Source organism: Coenobita brevimanus, chromosome 53, assembly GCF_032717465.1.
Source record: "Coenobita brevimanus isolate Jiangsu-jjx chromosome 53, ASM3271746v2, whole genome shotgun sequence".
Taxonomy (NCBI): domain Eukaryota; kingdom Metazoa; phylum Arthropoda; class Malacostraca; order Decapoda; family Coenobitidae; genus Coenobita; species Coenobita brevimanus.
In genome coordinates this window covers 39,782,450-39,788,987 of record NC_137006.1, presented here as the reverse complement: position 1 = coordinate 39,788,987, position 6,538 = coordinate 39,782,450, and positions in this window count along the sequence as shown.

Here is a 6,538-nt window from a genome sequence, read left to right as displayed (position 1 = left end):
TCTGGACCGATAACTGTGAATCCTCTTTCAGCAAACTTAAAGCTATCCTATTAAGTCAGCCAGTGCTCGCTACTCCAAATTTTGCTAAGCCTTTTAAGATGGCTGTTGATGCAAGTGATACAGGAGCTGGGGCTGTTTTGCTGCAAGAGGATGATCAGGGTATTGAACACCCTGTATCTTATTACAGTAAGAAGTTCACTCCACCTCAAAAGAACTACTCAACTATTGAGAAAGAGCTTTTGGCCTTGATTTTGGGTTTACAGCATTTTTCATTTTATTTGTGTTCTGGTTTTGACCCCATAGTCATTTATACCGATCATAACCCACTGAAATTCCTTAGTAAGTTTAAAAATAAAAATCAGAGATTGACAAGATGGAGTCCACTTCTTCAGGAGTATTCATTAGACATACAACATGTCAAGGGGAAAGAAAATGTTATTGCAGATTGCTTATCTAGACTTTAGACAGATTGTTTTAGAGTAATAAGAAATTTCCTTTGTAAATTTCTTTTTCTTTGGGGGGAGGTGTTACATAGCCTATGATTTCATCATCCTTTGTGTAATTTTAACGCACAGTATGCTGCATGTTTGATCACGAGCGTGTTCTGCCTCAGTTCCCCCCTTCTACCGTTATAGTAGAGTAAGTCGTCCTTTCTGTTGTTCAGAGTAGGATTGTCAGCTCTTTGTCCCCTATGGCTTCATTTGCGCGTCCTTCTTACAAGTTATCAAGCTCTGCTGGCCCCTATATAATGAGCTGTCTCTGCATTATTGCCACTTAGATCTACTCCTCATTTTGTTCACGTCTCTGTCCTCCCCTGTACAGTTATTATTGTGAGTGCTCAGGAAGTCTCCAGCCATCTAGCAGCTGTGTGTAATTTGAGTATAACTGTTTTTGCATTTTTTCTTGTACTGTGTAGCATCAGGTTAATTCTTAGACCTAGTAAGGTTTTTGTAATTTATGTAGGGTTCTTATTGTCAGCCATCATTAATAATACTTTGTATCTGTAATAATTTATCTTGCATTAACTGAGCATTACCCAGTGTATTTTCATTTTATCAGGGCTGACTTAGGTAAATTTACTCTTGCTAATTTCGTGTTAATAGAGGCTATTGCAGTTAACCATATATTTAACCTGTTTTTTTGCCATTACATTATCCTTATGAGTCTTGAATGTTTTGTTGTTAGTTTGAGCATTAAACTTTAACTTGTAATTTTACCTAACTCTTTTGTTTTGAACCTGGAACTTTACGGGACAGTGGTGATTTTTGGTGTTCTCACTTAAAGTGTACATTATCTTTCTCTGTTCCGTATCTATATATATATATATATATATATATATATATATATATATATATATATACACCCACACTTCCATGCATACATACAGACACACTTTCATGCAAACCTACACACACACACACACACACACACACACACATATATATATATATATATATATATATATATATATATATATATATATATATATAATAATAATTTTATTTATTTTTTTTGTATTTTTTTTAACTTTTTTCTTGGTTTTATATTTTTTATACCTTATATTATAAAGAAACACTAAAGACCCTAAAACTAATCACCTAACAGACAAATCGCTAACCTATACTAAATCCTACAGAGACAAATAGCTAGACCTACACTAATGGTAAATATACCTCGACTAACAGAACACCATCGACTGCAGATATGTAATGCCTTTCTACATGACATACCTGCACTCATCACCTGGTGACTGTCAGTCGAGGCACAACCTAATATAGGGGACATCAATATATGAAAGGGAACCAGACGTGTCAGGAACATTTCCATATACGTCAGCTGTCGTCCCTAATTAGAATAACTTAAGCAAGATAATATAATATATTTACATAATTTGTACAAAAAGTGAAGAACCTCGCCCAGCAGACCACCATCGACTGCAAGTGCCCAATACCTTCCTATATTGCACACTTGCACTCATCAGCTGGTGACTGTCAGGCGAGGAACTTGGCTTAATGTAGGGGACATCTATATTAGAAATAGATCGGTGGGAGGAGGAACTATTTAAAATATGTCAACTGTCAACCCTAATTAATATTACAGTATATACATATTTACCGTTGATAAAAACCATAACCACACAGTAAAAAAGTCACATCACTCTGATCAGTCCGGTCTCTCTCAAGAAAGCCATCAATTTATCAGTCATAACAATGTCCCCATCACCCAGGATGGTGGAAAGGGTGAAGGGGACGTCTACTGCGCCGCAGTAATTTATAAGTGGTCTCCATTCAAAATTCTACCCCTTTATATACCCTTCAGCTGTGTGCACGCATCAACACGCAGCTGGAGGGTGGGGGGGGGAGACGAGAAATATACAGAAAAGAGTTAAGCAAGTTAATTTCTTCCCCCATACTTCAAACTTTATAAATATTGCCGGTGAATATAAACTTTTTTGTAGCCAATTTAAGCTCCAACGAAAGTCACTGATATTAAAAACCATTTTTGTCACACCTCCGTCGAAAGAGCAAACAGAATTAACTAAGAATTTATAAATGTGTATGCATCGAACAGGCCACAATTTGATAGCGAGTGCATGTGCGTAGATGCTGGCATACACAGCATAGACACACAAACACACCCACCCACTGACATGCACGCACTATACATACATGCACAACATATACACAAAATATATATATTCATACACATGTAGCAATATATATATATATATATATATATATATATATATATATATATATATATATATATATATATATATATATATATATATTGCCAGATGCCTCAATCCCGTTTGGGGTGGCCACAAACAAATCGCCTCCATGTCGCCCTGTCCCCCTCCATTTCACTGCCCTGCTCCCAACTCACACCCCCCTCTCTCATATACCTCTCCACCCCATCCCTCCATCTCATCCTCGGCCTCCCCCTCCCTCTTCCCCCTTCCACCTCACTCACATACACTCTCTTCGTCAGTCTTTCACCCTCCATCCTCTCCACATGGCCAAACCACCTCAGTGTGTTCCTCATAACGCTTCCAATCACATCCACATCCACACCACAACGCTCCTTTATATCCTCATTCGCCAGCCTGTCTCTCCACGTGACTCCACAGGCTCCTCTTAAATATCTCATTTCCACTGCTCTCACTCTTGACTTGTGTCCTTCCAACAATGTCCAAGCTTCACTTCCGTACGTTAGAGTTGGTATCACAATACCGTCATGTAGTAACTTTTTCACTTCCATGCTCACTTCCCTGTTTCTTATCACTGCTTTCAAAGAACCAGCAACCTTTCTTCCCTGCTGTACCCTTTCAAGCACTTCACCCTCCAAACTTCCATCCTTACTCATCACACTACCCAAGTACTTAAACGTACTCACATTTTCCAATTCCTCACCATCCAACCTCGCTGTACATTCACTAACTTCACCTCTCTCAAAGACCATCACTTTACTCTTCCCTACATTCACCTTTAGATTCCGTTTCTTACACAGTCTCTCAAACTCATCCACCAAGCCTTGCAGCTCCCCTTCGTCTTCACTCAACAACACAGTATCATCTGCAAACAACAGTACAGGGAGTTTCCAAACACTATCCTCTCTCACCAGGGCCACTCCAACATCCACTACCCTACCTTGTACCTTTTTTATTACCCCATCCATGTACAGATTCAACAACCATGGAGACATGACACATCCCTGTTTCAAATCAACTTTCAAAGAGAAAAATTCACTTAATTCACCATCCACACGTACTGCAGCCTTTGCACCATCGTACATACTCTTCACAGCATTCAACAACTTCCCATCTACTCCATATATTCTTAACACTTTCCACAATCCTTGTCTATCCACCCTGTCATATGCTTTCTCCAAATCCATGAAAGCCGCATACAACTTCTTTCCCTTCTCTAGAAACTTTTCCACTAAAGATCTAAGAATGAATATCTGATCTACACAACCTCTTCCCTTCCTAAAGCCTCCCTGTTCTTCTCCAACTAATTTCTCTGTTCTTTCTCTAACTCTGTCTATAAGTATCCTACCATACACTTTTCTTATTATACTAAGAAGACAAATGCCCCTATGATTACCACACACTTCTTTTTCCCCTTTTCCTTTGTACAAGGGAATAATTATACCTGACTTACAATCCTCCGGGACTCTACCTTCCTCCCAGGCCAATCTGCACATCTTCCACATCCATTCTGCTACTATCTCTCCCCCATGCTTCAGCATTCTCCACATACTCCATCAATTCCTGGGGCTTTCCCCGATTTAACTTTCTTCATTGCTTCCACAACTTCTATCCTACTGATTTCTTCCTGTCTTCTCACCTTCCTCCTTCTCCCAGCCATTCCCCAGCCACTTATACTCGCATTACTTCCATCCTCTACGTTCAACAATTCCTTAAAGTGTTCTCTCCATCTGCTCACTTTTTCTCCCTTCTCCACTAGTAATCTACCATTTTTATCTTTCACTCCCCTGCTAACTTCACTTCCACCTGTCTTACTCTTTTCACTTCTCTCCAGAACATTTTCTTACAGTCCCTCCACTTTACACTCAAATTCCTTCCAAATTCCTCATCCACTCTCTTCTTACTCTCTTTTACTAATCTTTTCACCTCTCTCATTCTTTCCACATATAACTCTCTCTTCCGCCTCTCAACTTCTTCCACGCCCCTATTTCTCATCCATTCATTGTATGCTTTCTTCTTTTGTGCCACAGCCTGTTTCACCTCTTCATTCCACCACGCTATTCCTTGCACCCCTCTCCGTCTTCTCTTCCTTCCACACACCACATCACATGCTGCACATATTTCTTCTGTAAATATCTTACACCTTCCACGTCTCCCATCTGCTCCAATTCATATTTGCCCAATCGTTCCTCACTTCTCTCTTATACTCTGCCTTTTTCTCATCCTCTTGTAACCTTTCCACTCTCCTTGCAACTACTCCTTCCTCTCGTCTTTCCCTTCTTCTATTCTTCCATCTTACTTGCATTCTAATTCTGGCCACCACCAAGTAGTGGTCAGAAAGTCCACTCCCCCAACCTCTATACACTCTTGCATCCTTTACACATCTTTGCATCCTTTCATCCACACACACATAATCAATCATTGCCTTCCTTTCATTCAGTTCACCACCCACCCTTCTCATCACTCGCCATGTATACCTGTGGATCATTTTATGCCGGAAGAGGGTATTGGCTATCACCAAACCCCTCCCAGCACAAATGTCCACTAACGCACTCCCATTCTCATCTATCTCAGCAGGCACACCCCACTCACCAACTATTCCATCCACCTTCACATTCCCAACTTTACCATTCATATCACCAATCAAAAACACTCTCTCATTCCTTCCAATCTTTTCCATGCACACTTCCACATTTGTCCAGAACTCTTCTCTCACTCTTCTAGCACGATCTTGCGTTGGTGCATACACACACACAATCGCCCACATTTGTATTCCAACTTTCAAGTTTACCCACACAATCCTTGACCCAACTGATCCATACTGTCTTATGCTCCTCTTCCATCTTTTACTCACAACTATACATACTCCTTCCTTTGCCCTCTCAGTCTCACCTACTCCTGCACATATACCCCATCCATACTCCCATTCTCTCACACTTTCTCCTCTCCATTTTGTTTCAGTTATTCCACATACATCCACTTTCGCACCCTCAAGCACCTGGACAATCTCTCTCTCTTTCACCTCATCATTCGCTCCTCTTACATTCCATGTACTCATTACCAAGTCCTTTGTCCGGTCCTGGGTCGTCATCATTTGGTCAGTCCTTGTCCGAGGCTTCTTGTTTGTTTTTTTAGTTAGTTGTTTTCCGGGGAGGGGCACTAATCCTCCGCCAACCCTTTTAGTCGCCTTTTACGACAAGCAGGGATATTGGGGGAGTATTCTTGAAAACCCCCCTACCCCCAGGGAGTAGGTGTTTTAAGTCCCGGCTTCCCGTTCCGTGAACGCCTAGTGTGTAGCGAGGCTCTCTTTCTAGACCAGAGCTTAGAGAAATAGGAGAGAGGTAGGACACAAAAACTCAGGGCAACAACCTTACACGTGTATTACTAAGTTGGACAGGGAAACGAGTAGATGTCACTGATACAGTTACACTGGACAGTTATAACTTTTACGTCTAGATATGGGTTATCAGTATCACGCAGGATACTGCTTGGATCAAAATGAATAGCACTTAGGGCAGAGGTTTACGTATTATTAGTTATGGGAAATCTAGGTTTTATATATTCGTGTAGTCGCTGATATTGTTCCTTGTTGGTAAATGTTTCTTTGACACTGGGGTTTGGATACGGTTTTAGTATTAGGAGGTATTATCTGGTAGTAGCGTATTCACTATGATAGACCCGTCTCTCACTGGGTGGCCATAGTCACAGTACCACTGTCACTGTTACTCACTCCAACACTTTGATATTATCACTGACTTCCGTTAGATAGTTAGTTCACTGCTCTGCCTCTATGTTATAGGGTTATAGACACTGTACTATCATTGTCAC